This window comes from Lathamus discolor, chromosome 5 (genome assembly GCF_037157495.1).
Source record: "Lathamus discolor isolate bLatDis1 chromosome 5, bLatDis1.hap1, whole genome shotgun sequence".
NCBI lineage: Eukaryota > Metazoa > Chordata > Aves > Psittaciformes > Psittacidae > Lathamus > Lathamus discolor.
The window spans coordinates 21311711-21337147 of record NC_088888.1 but is presented as its reverse complement, the minus strand read 5'-3'; the positions used below and the strand labels follow the sequence as shown (position 1 = coordinate 21337147).

Below are 25437 nucleotides of genomic sequence, written 5' to 3'. Positions count from 1 at the left end.
ACATTTTCTTGCCCACGTCAGGGTCCTATTGCAAAAAGAGTAGTGATATGAGTTTTACAGGATGATGCAAAATACCAGAGTTAAAAGCCAGAGTTCCACATTCCGACTGGCTTTCCTCTAACAACCTATAGTTCTCACTGCTCAGAAAACAACTTCTGCAGTCTATAATCTTTGACTCTTTTTCCCAGCTTGTGAGCAAAACATATGCACTGGGAACAATGTGATAACTCCATTTTCATCTTACATGCTTTCTAATTAATGCAAAACATGCCAGAGTTACTTAAATACACAAGTTATAACTGGTAATGGGAAGGTAGGGGTAACCTCTTATTTTTCCCTTAAGACAATTCACAGCTATACATTACACAGCAAGCTGTATTTATTAACCCAGCAGGCACTGTCAAATGCTCATCAAGCATTTAAATGTAAAATTCAGTTGAAAAATTGTTTTTGATGGTAAGTTTACAGCCTTCAGTAGTGACAGCCAATTTGTTCCATTGCAAAGGCACCTTGAATGACAGGATTCCACAAAAGCCTCCTGAGATTCAAGGGATGTGGAGCTTAAATGTGTCATTCAAAGAAGTTTGTGTCATCAGTGAGCGCCATGAACATCCTTGCTGTCATTTGTTTTCTGTTCCCCTGCAGTTTTTTTCAGGACATCAGTTGCAAAAAGTTTTCAAATAGTTTACTTCTGACCCAACCCAAATCAGAGAAGTACCAGTACTTATTGTGACAGCTTTCTGTGAAACTTTATGACTACGTTGCCTACATTTCTTTAAAAATAGTAAGCTTTCTCCTTACATGACATGTTTATTTGCTTATATATATTCAAAGGTGAGCTATACTAAACTTACTCGTGTCTTAAAATCTTCATGGTTCTTGATGTAGACAAACAGATTGTCATGTAGTGCTAAAGGAAATCCTTGCAGCATCTGTGTACATAACCCAAAATTTGGTATAGGGTCCTCTCTAAAACTTCTAACTAGAGTTACCACAGATGCCCTAGTGGCTTTATTTTACAGAGAAAAAATATCATGTAAAAGTAAAATATTAGTAAGTCTTAATTGTTTGGTTTTGGTTTTGGTTTTGGTTGGTTTGGGGGACTTGGGTTTTTGTTTGTTTGGTTTTGTTGTTTTTTGTTGGTTTTTTTTTTTTTGTTTTGTTGTTGATGTTGTTGTTGTTGTTGCTTTTTTCTTATTGCCCAAAAGGGTTTTTAGCTAGTTTTTATAACAGAATTAACCTGAAATTTTCCATCTAAAAGGATCTTTTAGACTCTTTTAAACACTGACATCTGCAACAGACATCTTTCAGGAAGTCCATCTGCGGTGGGGCTAGTTCAGCTATCTAGGCTTTTTTTCCTCCTTTAAACTCTATGAAGGGTCTGTTTTTCAAAGCTAAGACTAGAGGCCAGCAGAAAGAGGAGGCTTCACCTCTAAGGCCAAAAAGTTTTTTTCAGCACAACTGACCTCAGTGCTGAGAATGTGCTATTTTAGCATGCAACTTGACTTAAAAATCAGAGGCTCACCACGATGGGCAGAGACTGATGAACATTGTCTAAATTTGTCACTGTGTCCACTTTGTAAATGCTAAGATAAAATGTTTTGTCATTCTTGCCATGCAAAAAAATAAGTTAGAATTAAAATTAAGTTAGAATGGAGAATGTATTACTCCATGTTAATATGTCGGAGCCCTGAGCAGATCTCTCTTCCCCACCCTGGGGGTTTGTCTTCCTGGGCTCAGGGACCACACTGAGCTAATGCTGCTGGTGGTCTTGGGGAGAGCTCCTCCTGACAGCATTGCTGTTGGGGCTCAGTGTCCTTACCCTGGGACAGCCTGCACTGCCCAATCACAGCCCCATTGATCCAGAGCCTGACTCCCACCCATGGGCTGATGTCCCAGCCCTGCCTCACGCTGGTCCCAGGAAGGTGCTTGATGCCTGGGGCTTGGGCTGCCCTCAGCTGCCCTGCTCCCTGGCTGAGGTGGTAGGACAGCCTTGGTTCCCAGCCCTTGGAAGCAGCATGCTGACTGGGTACTCCTGACAGCATGATTCAAACTGGGTTTCTTTCAGTTAATTCATCTCCACCTGAGGATATTCTATGCACACAAGTGTTGCACTCAGTGCTACGCCTGTGGGTTTTTCCCCCATCTGTTCTGCATAAAGCGCAGAATAATAAACTTTGAAAACTGCTAAGAAGAGCTTTTCTTTGAATTATTGTTTAGCTATTATACCCCACTACATTTTTAGCATATGTACTGGTTTATTCATCCAAGCTAAAAAAGAAAATTTTAAAGCATGTGTTTGGTCTGAAAGGATGTGGTTGGGAAGAAGAAAAAAATTCTATTACAAAGAAATTTGTGTTCAAATAGCCTAACAAGAGCTCAATGTATTTCCATTGATTTTTCAAGTGGTATAAACACAGTCGGCCCTCAGTCTGTACATTCAGAGGAAAAATTGTTTACTAGTTGACCAAAATGTAAAAACAGATTAAACATTCACATATTGGTCACAGCTATAAGACTAAAGTTGATTTCTTTCAGTCTTTTTCCAACATCTCTCTCAAAAACACCACTAGAAATCTACCTTTATAAACATTAACTGAAAATGAGCATCAGGCTTGTTGCTGAAATTCACTGTATCCCAAGCCAAGAATTGGTCATAACTGTATTTGCCTTGAACAGAACATTGAGTAGTTTATGAAGATCACGTTCAGCTAATAGCATTTTTCTTTAGTTCTTCACACAACATACCTTTTTATGTCTACTAATTAATTATTGCAGAACTTTGTGGTGGAAGTCCAGGGACAAAGATTGCTTGGATGTGATCCAAAGCCCTTTAAAACAAGGGATTTTTTTCTTTTTATATAAATGTGTCTTTCAGTTGTGCTTTGTGTCCAGCCCTACTATGCATCATTCCTGACACTTACTATAATAACTATTATATGTTCTTTATATGAGCCCAGCATCCTAGATGCTGGGGAAAATAAGTGGTTGCCTTCAGCACTTAACAAATCCCTGTGCTTCCAAGTACTATTGATCAGTGCTAAAGCTTTTTTCTGTCTTTAACACCCTTTGCCACATATCCAGACCCTTTTTCAGAATAGCTTTCCACAAGCTCAAGAAATTAACAATTCCATCTGGCTTATTAGAATAAAATGGTACAGAAGATGCTGAACCTAATTTGTGTATTTCTAAAAGCCTTTATTTTATGCTTTCAGTCAAGAATATTTGAGTTCTGTCCCGGTTAACAAATAGGAGCAGGTATTTTTGAAACTGCATTAAAATTCACAGAACTTATCCTTCCTCTTCCGGCTATCATAATTTATACTCATCATTGCTACCTCTTTTTGAAATATCTACATAGCTCTGCTCTTTCCATAAACCTCGTGTACAACTTAGGAATAGGTGAGTTTTAAAAGATATCAATATACGAATGTGTTTAACATCTTCATTCAAAATTCCAGGAGAGAGCTTCAGAACCTAATGAAGGCACAAGAGCTAGGTAAGCATGTACCTGGAGGGAAGAAGCCTTTATTTCTGTACATTTTTCCTCACCTATAATAAAATCATATTCTACTGGAAACAAAGTTGACTTTTCAAGTCAGGCTTTTGTCAGGCTCAAGGGAAGCAACTAGATGTAAAGCAGGCCACCTGGTATGACAGTAATTAGACTCTAGATCTGTTGTTATCAGGACCCAAAGCTGCACTGTGAAACTGGCTCAGAACTTTAATTAAAACTGTAGTAACAACTTACTTTAACTTCTTAATTATTATTTTATTGGTAATGCAGCTGAACAGAGGGCTGAATGGCTCACTATACTAGTAAAAACTAATGTAGCTATTTCCCTCTGTATTATCAGTAGAGATCAGAACCACCTTAGCTGTTACAAGCAGTTATCACAAGTATCCCTCTGGCTCTTTGACATCTACAGAGAATTAATTAAAAGGCTCAAACTGGTGTGCAGGTATCATTTCCTACTGTCAGTTTAGATTCTATGTAGGCAAGAAAAGCGATGATAAACTGAACCTATCTTAACATTAGCATTATGGTTGAGGGCATTTTGGTGACTCTTAAAAGGGTACCCATGCACAGACTGCATTTGCAGAGCTTATTTGGTGCAAACAAACTAGATTCTTTCAGAAGAAACTGAACTAGAAGGTCTGTTCCAGACTATACTAGATGCACTCAAAGTTTAATAGGGACACACTAAAACCAAACAGCTCCAAACCCTTGACATTGTGAAGAAGTTTGGTCCAGGGTACCCAACTAATTTTAGTCTGACCTGCACACCCTGAACTTCACATAATCTTCAGCACCAGCACTTTCAATCCACTGAACCAATCCTACTGCACCAAATTTCTCATTAATGTGGACTCAGTCATGAATGGCAACAATTCACTGGGATTTTACAGTACATTAGATACAGGGAGGGAATGTTAGCCAAACCAAGAAAGTTGCCTCATTTCATCTATTTGTGCATGGCATTTTGAACACAAACATATAAGCAACTACCTAAACAAGGCCCCCACACACATACTCTTTTGCAAAGCATAGTTAGAACCAACACAATACAAAATTAGGGGACACAAGGGATATTACTATTCTGATAGCATTTATTGTGCATTGGTACATCACTCACAGCTCTAAGCTTGGATACTGCCTGTCATCAGTCTTTTCCACAATGTCTAAGATTATCTGTATTTTTATTTTTCATCATTTATGCTCTTAATGACTCCAAATTTAGGTCCCTTAACGTAAAAAAAGTTGCGTGATCTCATTCTCATTAATGATAATACTGGTATGTACCTGTTTTATCTCTAGACTTGTTATCTATGCAATACTACTACCATAATGCCTAATTTTTTAACCCTACATTTCAAACACCACGAAGAAGTTAAAGTAGCACATGCAATTCCTCTACCAAAAGGAAAATATTAAATACAGTGATGTTAACAGTAGAATCTGTAAAACCTAAACCAAAACAAAATTCTGTTAACTGGCAACCAAAGAACAATTAACAACGTTCTTTAAGATTTTTGAGAGATAAATAAGTATTCAGAAAAGCTATGTTTATTGTACCAATAATTACAAACTAAAAAGTTCCATTTAACCACACAGATAAAGGTCTTTATTATATCTTTAATGACTACATTATCTATTCATATATTTAAAAGAGAAATTACAGAAAAAAAAAAAAAAGCCAAAACAAAACAACACCCAGTAGTCTCGGTAACTTCTGTAAAGTTCAAGAAATATTGAATGCACTCAACTTCCACTGTTAAAGTTGTTCATACATACCTTTTACCCAGTTATATCTTCAATTTGCCTACTTGGTCATATTTTTGATGTTATTCTTCTAGACAACTAGAAGAATAGTTAACAACTAGAATATGCCTTTTACATAGATACTTCAAAAGACAGAAGTACCATTTTCTAACCTTGTCATCAATATTACAAAAACCCTTGCAGAGTCTTGCCATAAACCTGGAGAGACAAGCACCATTATCTCAGATAGATTAGTCCTGGAGGCAAAAGACAAGATTCTTTTTGAGTGGAAATCCAGAGTAATATGGTGTATTGGCAAAAGCTGTTACTTGAAGGCACTTCAGATTTCATAGAATCATAGAATAGTTAGGGTTGGAAAGGACCTCAAGATCATCTAGTTCCAACCCCCCTGCCATAGGCAGAGACACCTCACACTAAACCATCCCACCCAAGGCTTCATCCAACCTGGCCTTGAACACCGCCATACAGCTATTTCCTGCACTAGCTAATATATTTGCATGGCAGCTTTGTGAGCATCATGCAGCACAGGTTATAAAAGAGCATATTAAAGCAAGAATCCCTAGCTGAATAAGTAAAACATCTCAGGCAGCTTGCCAAAACGTCCATTATCAGAAACCACCTACACTGTACTCTATTCCCTACAGAGCAACTCACATCTCCAAAAGCACAAGGCCTGTGAAACAGTGGCTTCTAGCCAGCTTCCTTCTGTGAAGGAAATGCTGCAACTGTACAGGTCCCCATGATAGAAATATATCAGTTTAAGAGTTTGACAGTTATCTCTGGAGTACATGTAACAAAACAAAAAAAAAAAAAAAAAATCACAGCACATGTATATATACTTATATACATAGTCTTTTTCTTTCTCCAGCATCAGAAGACAGCTTAGTATGAGGAAGAGACAAGATACTCAAGGAACTGGTATCAGCCAATTACAGCTCTGTTCCTGAGCTGCCTAGCCCAAGCAGAAATTAGAGCAGCTGAGGTTAATAAATTTCTAAAGTAGATCTAGCTGGTTTTTAGACAAAAGTTGGGCAGGAGGTTTCCCAAACAGTGTATTTCTCAATGTCGTGGTTTAAACCAATCCACACAACTCGTCCACTCACCACCACCCTGACCCTCCCTGCTCCCAGAGGGATGGGGCGGAGAATCAAGAGAATGTAACTCCCACGGGCTGAGATAAGAACAGCCCAGTAACTAAGGTATAACACAAATCACTGCTGCTACCAGCAATGATGATAAGAGAAAATAACAAGAGAAGAGAATACAATACCACTGCCGAACGAGTTCAACACCCCCCTGAAGAGAGACCGTGCCCTTCTGGGTAACTCCCAGTTACCTCCCCGGGCATGATGTGCTGTCGTATGGAATACCTCTTTGGCTAGTTTGGGTCAGGTGTCCTGTCTCTGCTTCCTCCTGGCCTCCCCTCGTCCCCAACAGAGCATGAGACTCACAAAGTCCTTGGCCAGAATAAACATTACTTAACAACAATTAAAAACAATCGGTGTTATCAGCTCTGTTCCCAGGCTGGAAGTCAAAACACAGAGCTTGCACCAGTTACTAAGAAGGAGCAAAACGGCTCCTGGTAAACCCAGGACACTCAATAATGAACTGTTTCATAAAATTGTGTATTTTACCTGATGCTTCTACTCAGAGCAGCTGGAAAAAAAAATAATTGTTAAAAAAAACCAAACCACCAAAAATATTTATTTATTTTTTTATTTCCTACTGCATTTTTAAATTCTGAGTAATATTACATCTACAATATTAACTACATCTTAGACTTTAATATTTTATATTTAAAAGCAGAAAAAGTGAAATACCTGCAATAGAACTTCAGCTTTTCCTCCTTTGCAATGAGCTATATGCAAATTTTGAAATGATGAAGTATTATCACTACAGAGACAGAGGAATTTTGAGTTTACTAGACAATGGCATAGATTAGCTCTTTCCTGGTAACTGCAGACTCAGTCATCTGGTGTAGTGTTTGGATACCACGAATTTCCAGTTCCCTGATGTTCTGCCTGTCATCACAGGGTAGTTCCTTGTTAGCCGTTAACCTGGATAGTTAAATTATCTAATCTCTGCAAAGTTCATTTAAGAATCTAGGCCCTATCTCAGTCACAATAATGCAAAGTAGACTACCTTTCTTCATTTTCATAATTCTACTTGTATTACTACAGATTCAAGAAAGAGCTGAATTAAGGACACCCTTTTCTGAAGGGAAGTACCTGCCAGGGTTTCAGCACTGCTGTTACTATGCATAACAACAGTACTCAAAGCAGTGAGGCTGATACCTCTCAACTCTCCACCAGTATATTCCAGCTGGAAGTCCAGAAAGATGAATGATATATTTAGACACATAAAATGGATCTCCTCTTTTCAGTGGGCTTTTGAAGTTATTTTATTGAATTCTGTTATTTAGGTGTTTTATGTGGGGTTGCTCATTCAATGACTTAACACAGCTGCATTGCTAGTGTCTGAAAATACGTCAGAAAGGCAGTTTTCCAATAGCCCTTAGAGCATCAATTCCAGAGCACATTACATACACTACCGATCCCCTCAAAATTCATCTAAGGCGTGCAAGTCAATATTATTATCTTTTTTTTTTTTTGCTGTTTATGAAATTACAGTAGAAAAATATGATCAGCCTTCATCAGCATTACAGTGTGAAGGGTAGGTCCTCTTGCAGCATAAAACTTGTTAATGCCATTGAAATCAAAACATGAATGAAAGTGTTATGTGAGAGTCCGCGCTTAGAAAATGAGAGTTCCTTACTTGCTATTGTGGGTAATTTTATTAGGAGATGGGGAGCTTAGAGAAAGCAAATAAATTGCAAAGACCAAGATCTTTCCTATCTAACAGCTATTAAATTACATTTCAAAATAAATAGCGTTTAAATACTTTTCAGCAGAAGAAATTTCTGTGATTGCTACAGAGACATTACATAACTGTCGGCAGCTGTGACATGTTGGGGGCCTATGCTGTGGTGTATATTCTTCCTTACAATGGAAAATTGCATCAGGTTTTAACTCTTCTAACTGAAGAGTTTCGGGTACACGGTCTAATGACTGTGAACACAAAAGGAAGTTAACTGTTAAGGAAAGTGAATGAAAATCACCTATTGGGTCCTGTTTTCTGGCCAATGACAAGCCATGTGTAAATCTTATTTATCTTTCCCCTATAGACATTTGTGCCCATCTAGCTGACACAGGTGGTACTAATCCACACAGTGAGAAGCAACAGTTCAAGGGCTAGAGCAGAACCAAGTCTGACAAGCTTGCATTTCCCTTGCTACAAGGCACAATGTCAGTAAAGAAAGTAAACCAAGTAGGAATCAGCAGGCATGCAGCTGGGTGAAGGAAGGAAAGCAGTGATGGCCAGGGTAGGTTGTCTGCTCCATATTCTTAAGCTTTTGCAACGGAATACAGGGGCAATGAATTGGTGCAACTCCAGCTTGAACAAGCGAAGTCTTTCCCCTTTATATTTACAAAGTAAGGAACCTAGCTTTTCCCCAAAATGTAGGTCCTGCTTTGGGAGCTTTACTTGACTTCAGGCAGATGTCCAGCCATTGTTAATCCTACTTTTAAAATTATTTTTAAAATAGTAATATTTTAATATATTAATATTTTAATACATACCTAACAGATACAACAGGGAACCAACATGGATCTCCAGGCCCATCAGCTGATTTACCTTACGCAACATTAAGTGGCAATAGTTACCAATGGTGACAAAAGTTTTTATAAGGAAATATATTACTCCCTGCTCTTTGCTGGCTTGCTGGACTAGCTGGCCACATTGGAATGAGAAAGAAGATCTGTGCCTAAGAAGTCTTCTAGTCCTTTCACATTTGCTAGGACAGCCCATAGATCCCGGGTGTAGTTATGGCCCAGGACTGAGGCAAATTCAGTACACTCCTTTTTGTGTAAGCCACTGGCCACTTTTTCCACAGCAACAATTTTTTTGAATGCTATGCTCCAAGTTAAGGTTCAAAAATCATATATTCTAGAGGAAAAAGCCTCCCTAATGAACCACTGACTCCTTGTTCTGCCTGGTACTTCGGCTCAGAATTCTACAAATAGGCAGGAAAACTTTATTGACAGAAATTATTGCTTTCAAAACAAGTAGAAGATCAAATGCCTTGGATCAGACTTCATTTGTGAACTGGCAGAAGCAGCACAATCATGGGAATAAATTTATATGTAGGATGAAGCTGTCTCTTTGAATTATAAATTGACCACACCCAGAAAATTACAGTTCTCACCTGCTAGCCTCCAGTGATGCTCTAAATATTGCCCATCCCCAAACACAGCCTGACAAATGTCAGATATGTTATTGAAGTTAAAATAATTCCTGCCTAATTTCTCTTTAGGGAGCCGAAGCTTAATACTGTCCTTAATACAAGCAAGTGCTTTACAGGCATGGTTCAATCCTGTACCAAAGCACTATCAATCAGAACTGACATTTAAACACCTTTCCTGTTGTAGTATTTTCGAGCAATAACAACACTTTTAGCTTCTACAGCAAATTTATCCAAGGATCTCAGAGTGGCTTAACAACAATAATTAATATAACTTCAAGAGGTAAAAAGGTAGCAACAGCACTTTCCACGCAAAGCAGATAAGACATAGACTCCCAAAGGTATCACACATGGTTGTGCACAGGGCAACAGAGCTGAAGGCTGGATCCCTGGGGCATCCTGTATCAGTGCCTTGCATTAAGCATCAGACAGTACCCTCTCCCATCCTACATGCATTCTTCTGAATGCTCAATATGTTCTCATTATAATAAAGACAACTCTGTGTAGTTATTTTAGTACTCACAGTAAATGCACATTATCTCTAAGTGGTTTTGTTTCAATATGTTGGGTGTTTTTTTCCTTTTTTTTTTTTTTCTCTCTTCTCTAAGTGAGCTCTTCTTCCTTATTACTAAACAGCCAGCAAAGAAGCAGAGAGTTACCAAGGACTGACTATAGTAGTCTCAAATGTCTTTTCAGTGTATTAAAGTGTTTTCAATTACCTCCTAATACACCTCTGGGGAGCCTAGGAGAATGGAAGGATTAGTAGTGTAATGAGTTTAAATTATTTAAGAGTTTGGCTTTTTTTTTTCACATCCCCCTTATTATGTGACTTTGTTCGATTTAATCCTAGATGAGAGATAGTTGACAGTACAAGCCAGGTTATATCTGATGAGTAACCTTGATCTTAAACCAAAGGGTTGCAAGAAAAGGATATAAAAATGCCCTCCTTCTCCAAAAAGATGTGATAAAAAGGATAGGAAGGCCTGTTTTGTTTTGCACTGATTGAAACAAGGTGGCTATTTCAGCAGTTGTTGAAATTGATTGAAAAGTGTCGTGGTTTAAACCGAGCCACACAGCTCATCCACTCACTCCCCCCACCTTTTCTCCCTCTTTCTTTCCTCCTCCACCCCACCACCACACCCCCCCCACCCCCCACACCCCCCCTGCTCCTGGAGGGACGAGGAGGAGAATTGAGAGAATGTAACTCCCACGGGTTGAGATAAGGACAGCCCAGTAACTAGGGTATAAAACAAATCAGTACTGCTACCACCAATGATAATAAGAGAAAATAACAAGAGAAGAGAATACAATACCACCACCAAACGAGTTCGACCCCCCACAAAGAGTGCCCATGCTCTTCCGGGTAACTCCCAGTTACCTCCCCGGGCATGACATACTGCAGTGTGGAATACCTCTTTGGCTAGCTTGGGTCAGGTGTCCTGTCTCTGCTTCCTCCCAGCCTCCCCTCGTCCCTGGCAGAGCATGAGACTTCCAAAGTCCTTAGCCAGAATAAACATTACTTAGCAACAATTAAAAACAATCGGTGTTATCAGCTCTGTTCCCAGGCTGGAAGTCAAAACACAGAGCTTGCACCAGCTACTAAGAAGGAGCAAAACTGCTACTGCTGAACCTAGGACAATAAGACACGATGAATGGCAGGTGATTTTCATCCATGAGTAAAAACGTTCAAGTGATCCATTCTTACCTTATTACATCATGATGTAATAATACAAAATTTCAGGAGGGGTGAACTGAGGTAGCTGAGATTTGTCTAGTTCTCTCTGATAGCCATTGACATGTCTATCACCACCCAAATACCTGAGCATCTCAAGGTTATTAGATGTACTGTAGCCTCATAACATCCTGATGAGGTAGAAAAATATTATTTTGTATGCATTCAGGAACTGGAGATATAAAATCACATACTAAGGGTCACACTGAAAGCTCAGAGAGACAGAAATGGAGCCAATATTTCTTGAGCCCTACCAGATCCCTGATGAGCTAAAGCAATAATGCAAAATAAACAAGGAAAACACAAACAAAATGAAAACCAGGCCATAGTTCCGGAGGGAAGAAAACACATGCTTTACAGATGTTTTGAGTATCAACCATTCTTGTCTGGTATGTTAAATTGGTGGTCCTGCCTATGCTTTATGCTGGTTTTCAAGACTTTCTTCTTTCCTACAGCTTGCTGCTCTGTGTCATTATTATTTGAGGCAAATCTAATTCAGCTGCCAATTTTTTCTGAATCTGAAAAAACAGGCTACATGACACTTCTGCCATGGTGATTGGCAATATCTTCACTATAATTAATACAATTTCCTTCACACTGAAGCTGGAACTCAGCTTCTGTCCTATATGGTCCTGTGAATTAGACATGGATTTGTTAATGACGGGTCCTAATACCAGAACTTTTAACAACTGATTTAAAATGAGGATCTACAATATTTTCCTTAGCTCCTACTTTCTCTGAATGGATACCTAATTAATATGAATAATGAAAGATAACATATTCTCAGCAACAGAATATATGACCAGAACCTACTGTTCTTTGACCTTACGTGTTGTCAGCATCACAGCTGCATCAGAATTTACAAGTGTACTGAATTTTAATGTGTCACTTATGGAAAATGCTAGGTATCATTAGAAGTCAGTCAAAACCAAAAATGGATGTGAAAGATACATTTCAAATAAAAAACAAAAAAAACCAAAAAAAAACAAAAAAAAAAAAACAACTCAAGCAGAGCACAAATCATGAGTTTGGAATTCCTTATGCTCAGGCAAAATTTTAATCAATGAGGTTAAATGGGTGGCTCTGCTTGGTGCTGACTGTGTACAGGTGTCTGTGTATGCATAGACACACATTTATATGTGTATTTTTTTCCATGGTCCTTGCCTTTTTTTGTTTTGTTTTTTAAATTTTGTTTCCAGTCTTCTCCTCCCTTCTCGAAAGAACTCTGCTCTTGTCATGAACTAGTGACTTATTACTTAAAATCATAATTATTATGAGGAATCCTCTACTCTTGCTAACAGATATAATTACTATTGTAAAAACAAAGACAGCATTTTTCTCAGTCATGCTTTCATAAGACTGATCATAAATGACTATGTGTAGAAATTCAATTTGAAATTAAAATCTAAAATGTCAGCTAGATGAGATTATTAGACAGTATACACAAAACTATCACAGAAATGGAGAAATAAACACACCCAAGCCACAGCTTCCATAAACTTATCCAAACAACAGGTAATCTTAAAATGGAGATTTTACCCATTATTTCACCACTGATCAGAGCTGGGCAAATGCTATGAGTCTCATGCTGTACCTAGAAAATATATATTTTTTTTTTCCACTGTTACTGTGATCTCCCATGAGAGATAAAGCCTTCATAAGGTAGCAATACCTTATGATGAATGCTACAAAAAGTGACCAGCATATTTTCAAGAAGCCTTCATCCATACTCATCTTCATCCTCACCTAAGGTACCATTAGTTAGCACACCTAAGGGAGTCTACGTTCTACTTAGCCTGGGGTCAGCCAGCTGATGTTAAATCTGAGAGCGCTGACACTTTACCTTCATCCTAGGAAGAGTGAAATACTAATTCAGACCTCAGTACGGAAAATGAAGATAGCTCTACCCACAATCAAGCAGTTTAATTTGCAATACTAATAGAAGCCTTTTCACAGCAAGACAAATGAGACCTAGCCAGCAGACAAAATGAATCCAAACTCTCTTAAATAGTAGAAGTTACAGGTATTATTGCCTTTCAAGCATTACACTGGTAGTTTTAAGTGGAGTTGCTCATAATTTTGGAAGCAGCTCACATACAGATGAGAGCTACAAAGCAGGACTGTATATGGAGACAGATGTAGATGGCTCTGTTAATTATCTTGCTAAAATCCTGTCTGTATTCACACACAACCCAGAATTTAAAAGATTGAAAAATTCTGCCTGGAAATCCCAAAGCAGAAGCAGGTGCTTTGGCTGTGTGCTAAATAGTTCTCCACATCCCCAGGGCACCACCAGCTCTGAGTTTCTACCCTGCATCACAGGAACCCAGAGCTGTGGTCAGCTGAGTGACCTTCTCCTGTTCTTTGTAAAATCTTAGTGTGAATAGATTGAGAGTTTTAGCCTGAAGTAAATTAACTACATTATGTATAATGAAAAATTATGTAGATTTATACCAGATAATCAGTTGGTGCACTTGCCATTGGAGACAGCTGATGCTCAAATAGAATATTTTTAACTTGAACAAATAAGTTCAGATTGTTCCCATTTGGCACATCAGCCTCTTAACACACTGACTTCTGTCTCTAAAATTACCCTTTCTTATTATGTTCTTATTTCAGCTTGCTCTCCTTGAAGTTTGATGGATCCATCCACCTCCACCCTTCTTCAACCCCATTACTTTGGACAGAAATATTAAAAAGGACATTTAACTGTGCTGTAGCAAGCAAAATACAGTGTAGAGAGCTTTGAAACTGTTTATGAGGTCTTGGGAGCAATTTCTTGGGCATTGCCGCTTTGATAGACCAAGATGTTAATGGCGTATAAGGAAGAAGGAGAAACTGGAGACTGATGACACTATGCCTGATGCGAAGGGTGTGGGGGAGGAAGGAAAGACAACCATGGGCCCAAGCAAAGGCTTTCCCAAAGAAAGAGCAATTGGGATTTTTATTCAGGCTTCTCTTGGAAAACTTCCTTTTCCTTCCAACATAACAAGGGGAACAGCAGCTCCCTACAGAATAATGCACAAATAAATTCAGTGGGAATAACTGTAGTCTTGAAACTAACCCAGTGGACTCATCTTGAAGTTTTGTGCTGTCACAGAGAAAGACCTACGTGAAGTCAGGTAATTTTTAATACCTGTGTCCCTCCTCCTTCCTCATTTGTTTTCTTTCTACTCAGGCTGTAATCACCACAGGGATGTGGTATTACTATGTTTACACTATACATAGCACTGTAGATGTCTTGTTTTGGTTGGATCTTGGGATTAGCATTATCATGTTTCTAGTTGTACACACATGAATGCTCACCTAATTCACCAGGAACAGCAGAGCTAAATGGCAGGCATTAAACATTGCTGAATCCTCTGAAAGCTTGCACAGCACAAGTGTTTCCCAACAATAAGGTACAGAGAACAATTAAACCCTTTGCAACACCCCACAGGAAGTAAAACTTGCAAATTTGCCAGAAATCTGGGCTTGACTTGGATGATCCAAATCCCAGGTCATTCACCCAATTTAGAGAGAAACCCCTAACCCGAAGAACCCAGAAAGAAATTACATGGAGCCCAGGCTCATTCCCTGAGAAGAGGAAATTTGAAACCCTTCATAGAAGCAAGCCCTTGACACTCTTGTCCCTAATCCCAAAAGAGGCAGCTCAGAAGAAGCATCCAAGCTGGGGGCCCAAAGGCAGTCCCACTGTCTGAGCTCAGAGGAGAAACAGTTGTGGACACAACAGATGAACTAAGACCCAGAGACATCTGTCTCTGTGGATGCCCTAAATTATCGGACACAGCTAAGCAGCAAACATGGCATAGACTGAATTTTGCAGCCTTCCTGCTTGCAGAGACACTTCCCTGATTAAGATTTCTATTGAGTAATTGCAACATATAAGAAATTTGAGGCTCTCTTTCCTCCTTTTAATAGCACTATTAGGCTTGTGCCTGTTTGACATGCATATTGTTTTTTGTGTCATACAGGGATACTGCAGCTTGTTAGGAATAGTGTAGTGGAAGAGTAGAATTAGGCACAATTTCTGGCACATAGAAAACACACTGTAGATCAGCCAGTTTTGCCCTTCCAGCTCAGAGAGTTTCTAGATTATTCTAGAAGCAGATGCATAGTCTGACCATTTTTATGTGCAGTAAATAAATATTACATCAGCCCAATAACTTATCGAACCTTCTTTCACACAGACCCAAATTGCTTGCCTGCCCCCACCTCAGGAGACACAATTATGTCCAATCTTGCTATTTATAATAAAGAGATATTGTGTTTATGAACAACAACCCATTATTCAATTCAATTCAAACCCAATATACAATTCAATAATTGTATTATTCATCAACTTGCTGCCCTAGGGTTTATATATGAACCTTGGTTACCACAGATAAACTGTGTAGTACTAACAACACTAATGCTCTCTGCTGCATATAGTCAACACTACATAGCAACTACAGCAAGGGTTCACCTAGTCAAGTGCCAAGCAGCTGCATTTTGGCCCACCACCTCAGTTAGTCACTCTTCTTGCCCTGCCTCCATCCTAGCACAGCTGGGAGATCAGAGAGAATGTGAAAGGTCCCCAGGTACTCATATTGGCAGCTGCTTCTGCAGACAGATCTTTGGGACCTGGTGAATGTGTTGCAAAACCAAGTATGCAGATGTAGGTAGCAGTTGCAGGGGCTGTTGTTTTACTTTGTGAAGGTCTGGGAACAGGTTAATAGTTGCCAGTAAGATGTCAACGGGACAGACCAGCCTTCCAGATAAGTCAGGACTGGAGACAGGTATCTGCTGCTCAGTGTTTCAACAGGGTTGTTTTATGATCATAAGCAATTCATACAAGATCTCCAGACTTCTATTTCCTTATCAGTAACAGAGGTAGCAATATTCATCTCTCAAGGCTGTCATGGAGTGAGATTCATTACTATGTGTTCAAGATAACTCTGCAATCAACAGTACTCATCCTAAGCACACCAAAGGCAATAGAAATATCCCCACTAAGTTGAATGAGACTTACAGAGGAGCAGTTCCGTGTTACAGTATGGCATAGCATGAATCTTATTAAGAACCTGAATACCTTTGACTGAAAAAGATCACAGGAGAAATCTCCACCTTTATTAACAGTGCATTTAACTGAAGTACCTAAAGCAAAGAAAGCCATGGAAAAATCTCAGCAAGAAGAGAGATTGGCTGTAGCAGCCTTTCAAAGCCAGAGAAGACTGCAAAACTCAAAGATCAGAAAAGCTTGCTTAAAGCAGACACTTACGATTATGGGGAAAGTAGACTCTGTTGGACACGTGCCTAACATGCTTAAGTTTAAAGTAAATGGAGGGCTGCACCGCTTTACTGAGTGAGCCTGCTCTTAGCAATATGTTCTCTCTCACATTTTGTATGAATTTAAACATCTTCTAACAATTATGCCTACATGAAAAGTTTTTGCCTTAAGACAAATTTTAAAACCTTCAAATTCAAGTTCCAAAATGTCTTTGCTATATAAAATACCAGTAGTGGAGAAGTCTGAATACCACCCTAAGTTTCCATTGCTTTGATAATACCAGTAAATGAAAAAGGCTAGGCAGCATTATCCAGATGGAGGTTTACTGGACCACCACAGCTTGCATCATACAGCAAAAGTTTTATCACAGGCTAAGAAGGACAGCTGAGAAGCCTGTATCTGAATAAATGTCATACTTCTGTTTAGTTTACTATTTTCTGTCCCCCAGCTTAGATACAATTTAGGCAATTACATTTTTTACCTAAACATATTTAAAATGGCTTTTCAAATCTACTGGAGTGTTTGACTAAATAAAAAATAACTCCAAAATATGTGACCAGAATATAGAACAAACTGAAAACTTCCAAGGAAAAGAAAACAAGATCTTCCCCCCCACCCCCAGTTTTCTGTGTATTTCTGAAATTAAATGTTATAATAATACCGTGGCAATTTTGAGAATATAGTTCTTGTAAAACTTCAAATCAAAAGTGAGCATTTTTGACCTATTCTGTGTTATTTTCCAAAATTATATCTGTTCTCAATGTCAATAACACCATAAGAAAAGCAAACACATCACTCAGGGTTTTTTTCCATGTGGTCCTTCAATCCCAAGAGATTTACTTTGCTATCTCATCTCACTTTTACAAGTTCAGTCAATACCTGTATTGGCATATATCAAGCACATACATTCCCAGTTACTGGAGAATTAGATCCTGGCTCAAGGCACTGGTTGCCCATGACTATGGACCATCGCTTATAATTAATAATTGTGTGTTCTGTCAGATCCTAACAGTGTTAGCCTAAGTTTTGCCCCAGTGTATTTCATACCAGAGGAATGCTCTACGAGATACATTATTTCACGATTCAAACATGAAGAGCTGTTCAACAGTGCAGTAACCTTTCTTTGCCTGAACAACAGTGGCATTACTGATTACCCTTAATAATGTTATGCTGCGTGCACAAATCAAGTGCAAAGAGCAATCATGTGGAGAATAAGATTGTTTTAAAAAACTGATCTTTATTCTTGCTACATGCCTACTGGACCTTGAAAACCATAATAGGATGGTCTTTAGATTCTCACTGCTTTGATAAGAGATGAGAGGTGAAATCAAATACATTTTTTCTGGTTTGGCAGCTATAGCTTGCAGGCACTGTTCAGTGCCTAGGGGTTACTTAGAGTGGATGTTATGAAAGAACTTGAACTGCCTCTTCAGCACACATCACCTCCTCCTCTGGTGACATTCCAAAATCTTTGCCCTCTGGCCAGTCCATGATGACTTCTAGAATTCCTGGATGACTGGCATTTCCTATTTGAGCTCGTTGCATAATTAGCGCAGCCCACTTACTCCATGGAGCATCGGTTGCATGATGTGTAGAAGAGACCCTGCCTTTGAACATCCAGCCCTGCACGGGCAACCAGGGTGCCAGGAGGAGCTGTGATTCAGTGCCAATCACTTCCGAAGCAGCTCGAACCCCTTCATAGGCTGCCAGTATCTCTTTTTCAGTTGGGGTAGAGCTGGTCTCAGATCCTCTGTATCCCCGACTCCAAAAGCTGAGGGGTCGACCTCGAATCTCCCCTGGAGCTTTCTGCCAGAAGCTCCAGGTAGGACCATTCTCCTTGGCTGCAGTGTAGAGCAAATTTTTTTACATCTGGCCCGGTCCATACAAGTCCAAGGGCTACTGCATGAAGTATCTCTCGTTTAAGTTGTTCAAAGGCTTGTTGTTGCTTAGGGCCCCATTTAAAATCATTCTTCTTCCGGGTCATGTGATAGAGAGAGCTTACAATCAAACTGTAGTTTGGGATGTACAGTCTCCAGAATCCCACAGCACCTAAGAAAGCTTGTGTTTCTTTCTTATTGGTTGGTGGAAGCATTGCTGTTATCTTGTTGATCACATCTGTGGGGATCTGGTGACGTCCACCTTGCCATTTTATTCCCAAAAATTGAATCTCCTGTGCAGGTCCCTTGACCTTACTCCATTTTATGGCAAAACTGGCTTTTAGCAGGATTTGGGTTATTTTCCTCCCTTTCTCAAACACTTCTTCCGCTGTATCACCCCATGTTGAGCACCACAAAGAATTGTTGTGGTTTAAGCCCAGCCGGTAGCTCAGAACCACACAGCTGCTCGCTCACTCCCCTCTTATTCCTCCCCCTGCTCCCAGAAGGATGGGGAGGAGAATCAAAAGAATGTAACTTCCACGGGTTGAGATAAGAACAGTCTAGTAACTAAGGTATAACACAAAACCACTACTGCTACCACCAGTAATAATAATGATAAGAGAAATAACAAGGGAAGAGAAGATAACCACTCACCAGCCGCTGGCCGATACCCAGCCCGACCAGAGCAGTGATATAGCCCTTCCAGGTAACTGCCCCCAGTTTATATACTGGCCATGATGTGCTGTGGTATGGAATACCTCTTTGGCTAGTTTGGGTCAGGTGTCCTGTCTCTGCTTCCTTGTGGCTTCCCATCCTCCCTGGCAGACCATGAGACTCACAAAGTCCTTGGTCAGAGTAAACATGACTTGGCAACAACTAGAAACATCGGTGTTACCAGTTGTTTCCAGTCTGAAAGTCAAAAACACAGCACTGCACCAGCTACTAAGAAGGAGAAAAATGACTGCTGTAGTTGAACCCAGGACAGGTAGATAACGGCTAAACCTCCCTCTGACAGTTCTGACACAACAAGGGCCTGTGTTTGCTGTTACCAGAAAAGAGTAAAGATAAAGGTTTTGCTCTTGTCCAGCAGGAACTCACACTCCAGTGGGACTCAACACCTGCCCAGCCATTTGAACATATGCAAAAGAAAATATGCCAGGTAGCACTGGTACTTCCAAGAAAGAGGGAAAAGTTAAAACTTTTCTCTGACTGACATGAGACACTGAGTTACTTCTCTGGGAGCAAACACACCAGGACTCCTCTTCAGCATGTCCAGTTCCTCCAGCACACGATCCCAGACTGGCCTTGTGGCAGCAGTAACATGTGAGTTCAAAGACACCAGATGCTAGATACAGAGAACTGAGGAGATGAGTCAGAAGAAACTAATTGCTTAAGTCTGCTCCTAGGTCTACTGGCAGTTGGCAGGGAATGTAGCAGCCTCATTTTGTCTTACTGTGCTGTTCACTTTTAGGTAGGAAAGGGAGGAATGGGGGCAGCTTCTCCCTCTACTCAACTTGAACTAAAGAAAAACATCATATTGAGGTGTTTCCAATCACCTTGCTGATGACGCTTGGCAAGAAGCAGAGATGTGTCTCCAAGCCTGATTGATATTCAAAGAGTTTTAAGCTCCTCAATTTATACCTAAGGGTCTGTGGAGGAAATCACCTTTTCTGCCTGTAATGGAAACAGACTGCTGAATAGATGGTACTTTTGAGTGGCTGAGAGCCAAATAAGTTAAAGCATTATTTTGAATTCAAATAGTAGTGCCAGGGCTGCTTTCTTCAGCAAGAATAGATGTGCCATTTCATAGTTAAGTTTAAAGGCTGGCTATTTTGACTCAGCTCTTGAAAGATGGAAAGTGAAGCAGCATCGGATCCTTCTTCTGGGACAAACTGCAAGCAATTCCTTCCCCCTCCCTCCCCAGTTTTCCTTCCCGCCTAACAAAAACAAAGCCAAGATACTTCTGAGTAGGGTGTTTTCAGGCTGGTGGGATATAGAACCTATGAAAACCTTTTCCTTAACTAAGATGGAGGACAGGATTGGGACATGCTAAAGACTACATTCCACGTTCTGGGTATTTTGCTCCATCCCTGGCGGTGGACAAGGCCAGGCTGGACTTGGGTGGCCTTGGGTGACACGGTTTAGTGTGAGGTGACCCTGCCCATGGCAGGGGATTTGGAACTTCATGATCTTAAGATCCTTTCCAACCCTACCTATTCTATGATTCTATGGTTCTAAAAGCCTGAATCCTGACTACATCCCAGATCTCCAGTTTCCCAAAGCATCATTGTAATAGTTTTATTCAGAAAGTCACTCTTCAAAATGTCAATTCAAAATAGGTTAACAGATGTTTTACATTAGGAGATTGATTCCTGCAACTCAATTCCTGCTTTGATTAAGCACAATTTTGATGGGCCTCAGTTCCCCGTTTTCTTCTCCTATTTTTTCTCATATAGCTAACTTCACAAACTGTCAGGATGCAAGGTATTCTGACTTGAATCACCCTTATCCCTCTGCAACTCAGCCTAGTCCATTAAGTCCTGATGTCTGAAGAGGGAATAACTAGCAATTTTTCTTTGCAATATACAGAAGCTTTTATAGTCCCCACATTATCTGTTCTTTCTTTCCATTTAAGTCAAATAAAACCTGTAAAAGCCATGAAATACCAAGGCTAGGACAACGTACATGTAGGTGCTCTAAACCTAACAAATCAATTTTCTCATTTTTCTTAGCAATATGGCACCTCTGGTTTTCTTCTGGCCCATCACTAAACTGATCTAAAAACTCTATATAAAATTTATAAATATGCATCCACTAAGCACAGAAAATAAGGTACAGAGAGAACAAAAAGTAGTCAGTCCCAAGTTACTCAAAGCAATGGCAAAAGTCACAGCAGTTATGAAGAATCTTAATTCCCCTTCCCCTAGTTTTCTTCATCATTCAGAAGAAAAGCTGTTTCTGTCTACAAAGGTCCTGCCAAAGAGATGGCTGCACATGGGCCATTTCATACTGAAGTAGGCAGGGCTCTGACTGTCTCCAGTGCCCCAAAACATTTTCATTCTTCTCACTGTTTTTCCAGTATCAAGACACAAAAATCTGCTTGTGACTGAAATCTTGGGAATATCCATGGCAGCTCACTTCTGCTTAGCTTAGCAGTCACATCAGGATCTGAAGGCACTGTCTTCCAAACCAGTGCGTGTATCCGTTTGATTATGGAAATGAGTGCAGAGGTCCTGTTAGGAAAAAATCCTAGCTGTCTGGCATATTAATAGGATAACCCATCTACCCTGGGAGGAAAGCATTCAGTAAAGGCTGTTTAGTAGATATGCAATAGTGTTAACCCTCAGTGGTGATGTAAAAGTCAAGGCTTTGTATTTGATGCATATGCTTTAAACCGTCTCACAGAATATGGCTGCAGAGAGATGAACACAGGTCAGGATGCAGCAAAGAGGAAGAGCACATGACAAAAAGAAATCAAACAGGATCTTAATTCTGCTTAAAGCTATCAAACCCTCTCTCTAAGGACTGTCAGCCTGGAAGAAAAGATGGTCTGAGAGGAATATAATATGTAAATCAAGAGTGATACAAAGAAGGTGAATTAAGATTGAATGCTCCTTGTTGCTTCCATCACAAGAAGTAGCAGGCATCAAACAAGGATCCTAGGAGCCATGTCAAAGCAAAGACATGGCTCACTACAGGTGATCTGTGCAATTCCTGGACAAAGGAAGCTAAAATGGATGCTAGGCTTATGTGTGCCAAATGGAGAGGAACTGTTAAAAAAAAGAAAAAAAAAAAATTATCAGGAATTAGGAAACACACACTGAAATGACAGTCATGTCCAAAAAGTAATCACAAGTTTGGAAAGTAACAGGGGCAAACATGTTAACCCTGCTCTTGTTCATTCATAACCACTTTGTACAAGTACAGCTGCTTAGCTACAGCTAAAAACATGGCATTTAGTAGATCAACTTTTCATTTGACCAATATGGCCATTTTGTTTCAGTCTTATCACAACCAAAGTTTTCCTACCCAGGCCTGCCACAAACTGTTCACACTTAGGTTTGTGTGATAGGATGAAACATTTGATGGTCTGGTCCAGAATCAGACTAATTGTGAGAACATTGCTTTCACAAATTGCAAGGCACAACGCTGAGACCTCACACTGCTAACCTGAATATTTTTCTGTGTGGTCTCCTCACCCACACTGGACTGACTGCACGACTCCAAGATCTGCCCCACTGCTCAGCCATATAGACAGACTTTCACCATTTATTCCTGATCTTAATTCACCACCATTCAATTACGCCCATTAACTGGTTCTCTTCCACAGAAAAATAATTATTTGTACTTATTTAACATAATACTGGTATAGGCAGTTTGCACATAGGCTAGTTTAGCCTGACAAATCAAGACAACAGTATTGGCTGTTGACATAAAGGCAACACTGGTGCAGGCTTTCACTTTCCTTCATAAACACAATTCCTAGCAAACATGCTTTAATGGGATTGTTACTAAAAAGGGAGAGTAATTAATTTTTCATGGTCTCCCTCACCTCTCAGCCTCTCTACTAAGTTTGACAATCAAGGGAGACAATTAGCAGCTATGGCAAGGTGAATGCATGTTTTATGAGTTAGCTGGCAGAGAAGACACACTCCATTTTCTTTAGACAATGACCTGGGGTGGACTTGAGCCACTGACCCTGTGCAATAAGCTACCATGTGGTGTTACCATGCTCTTGAGCCAGCTATTGCCTTGGGAGATTATTTTTTAAAATGTGAACACTAGCCGCTCACACATCCAAGGACTTTATTTAGGTTTGTTTTTTTCAACATAGCTGCTACTGTATCATTAAACTATCAAGAGTGAACCTGAATAGGAAGCTGAGTTGCACAGTATTAAAAGCACATTAACATCAGTAGGTGGAGTTCAAATGTCATGAACTGCATTGTAGTCTTACGATGTACAGACACACATATACGTACAGTAGCAGCATGATGGGTGTTCTTATAGAACTGTAATAGTGACACCAACAAGTGACAACACAGTTACATTTCTAATTGTATCTGGATGAAAGGAGGCAAAATGCAGCTGTAACAGGGCTATGAATCCAAGCTCTCATACACTGAGGTGATAGAGTATGAAACCTTCATACTCCAGGAAGGCTATTTTCCTTCACTAGTAAGACTGTATGTTACACTGCCACTTTCATCTTTCATCCTAAAGAATTTTATCAGGCCAAGAGAACATGCCATTCTTCTCTAAGTTCAATTGCACATGAATATTGATATTGGCAACATTTAAGAAGTAACTGCTATTAGAACAGAATATATTCTAATGATACAATTCATGTAAGTATTGACATTTTGAAAACTACAGTCCCCTGAATAGTTCAAGTGAGGAAGTCTGTATCCTTGCTCCAGTCTGATACATGTGTGTTTGTCTGTGTCTACAAATACCTGTTTGGTTAAGGTAAAATTAGAAGCATTGTGTCTTTATTTCAAGGTCATTTCAAGTAACTAAGACCTTCATATTTATTTCAAAACGGCTTCAAAATTAATTTTAAATATGGGTGTGGATCAAACCAACAGGCAAAAATAGGTCTGATCTTTGAGAAAATGCATAATTTGAAACAAGCTCTACACATAGTTGTGCTGTTTCTTGTCCTCCCTCTGCTCCTCTATCCCCACTTCCCTTTGATTTTTCACCTTTCATGTCTTTGCGGAGACACTTCCAGTAAAGTATTCATTTGTTCAGGAAACTTCACTGAAATGAACCCACTAACATCGTGACAGTTTCCAGCAGCAACCAACCTTCCTGTAAGAAACTGCTGAATTGGTCATCAGCTGACTCATACATTCCCACTCCTTGATCATTCATATCACAAACAGGACAGCTTTATTTATTTAACCATTATGAGAGGCTTTCCACCCAAAGGCACCAACAACATAAGTAGATAAACATGTGAATGAAACTGTCCATAGCAATTCCTATAATTATTCTTGAAACATATGGTTATGCTTCAGCTCTTTTTAGGAGCCTGAATCTCTCCAGACGATAGTTGACAGGATTTAAAATTTTTTGGCGAATAATCTTGATCTGGCCCTTAGAGATAGCTTGGGTGACTTAAAGTAATTTCCATCTCTAAAATCTACAAAAATAGAAGAGTTCTGCAAAACAATGTGCAAAAAGTGCCTGGGGATTAGAATAATTGACCTAACAACAGTCATCTTTAATGCTGTTTTATTTACAGCAGCTGTTTTCCCCTTCGTATGGCAACATCTGATTAGTGTTGCATCCTTGCAATGGTAGCAGTTATTCTTGGCCAGTGAGCCTCTTCCAAGAGGGCATGAAAACTCTGGATGGCAGGTAAATTACTTGCTAATATGTTTTTAATTAGTCCTGGCAGCCTGTTTCAAAGCTTAAGCACTGAACAAGATGAAAGAAAAGAAAAGAGGCATAACGAAGGGTGAAAGAAGAGGTGACATTAATGACAACTTGTTTAAAAGCAATTCAAAGTGGTCAAAAGCCTGAGAAAAACTGTGCCAAGAAGTCCTGCTTCAATAATTTCCTATGTTATTGAGAGAATCCTTACTAAATCAACATTGTGTTAGTCAGATAATTATCAATAACCAAGTTGTATTCAAAGTACATGGATTTAGTAGGAGTTTAGCATGTGAATATGGGTAAGCATTTGTTTAAATGCTGTACTAAATAGAACTTTTTCCCTGAATGATAGCCTCAGTTTAAAACATGTAAATGTTCATGTATAGTAAAAAACTCCACAATCTGACTGACCTTTCCAGGGAAGATAATATAGTTGTATCATTCATTAGTAATCTGTGGCAATAACCTCTGACATGCTACTGGCCCATGCCAACTACTTCTTTCATATACAGAGCCCAAGTTTTGCTCAGCACATACAGCATGAGGGATCACTCCCAATGTCCCGCTGTACACTGCTGAAAAGTACATGTT

The 25437-nt window shown here is 39.5% G+C and overlaps 1 long non-coding RNA gene across 1 annotated transcript in view; it reads left to right on the top strand.

Annotated features, from left to right (window-relative positions):
- LOC136014895 (uncharacterized) overlaps positions 1 to 25437 on the top strand; it is a 38938-nt gene that overhangs the window by 2831 nt on the left and 10670 nt on the right. Inside the window, exons 2-3 of the long non-coding RNA XR_010612916.1 lie at positions 3462 to 3499; positions 13936 to 14438. This is a non-coding gene — a long non-coding RNA (uncharacterized LOC136014895). The remainder of the gene's footprint in view (positions 1 to 3461; positions 3500 to 13935; positions 14439 to 25437) is intronic.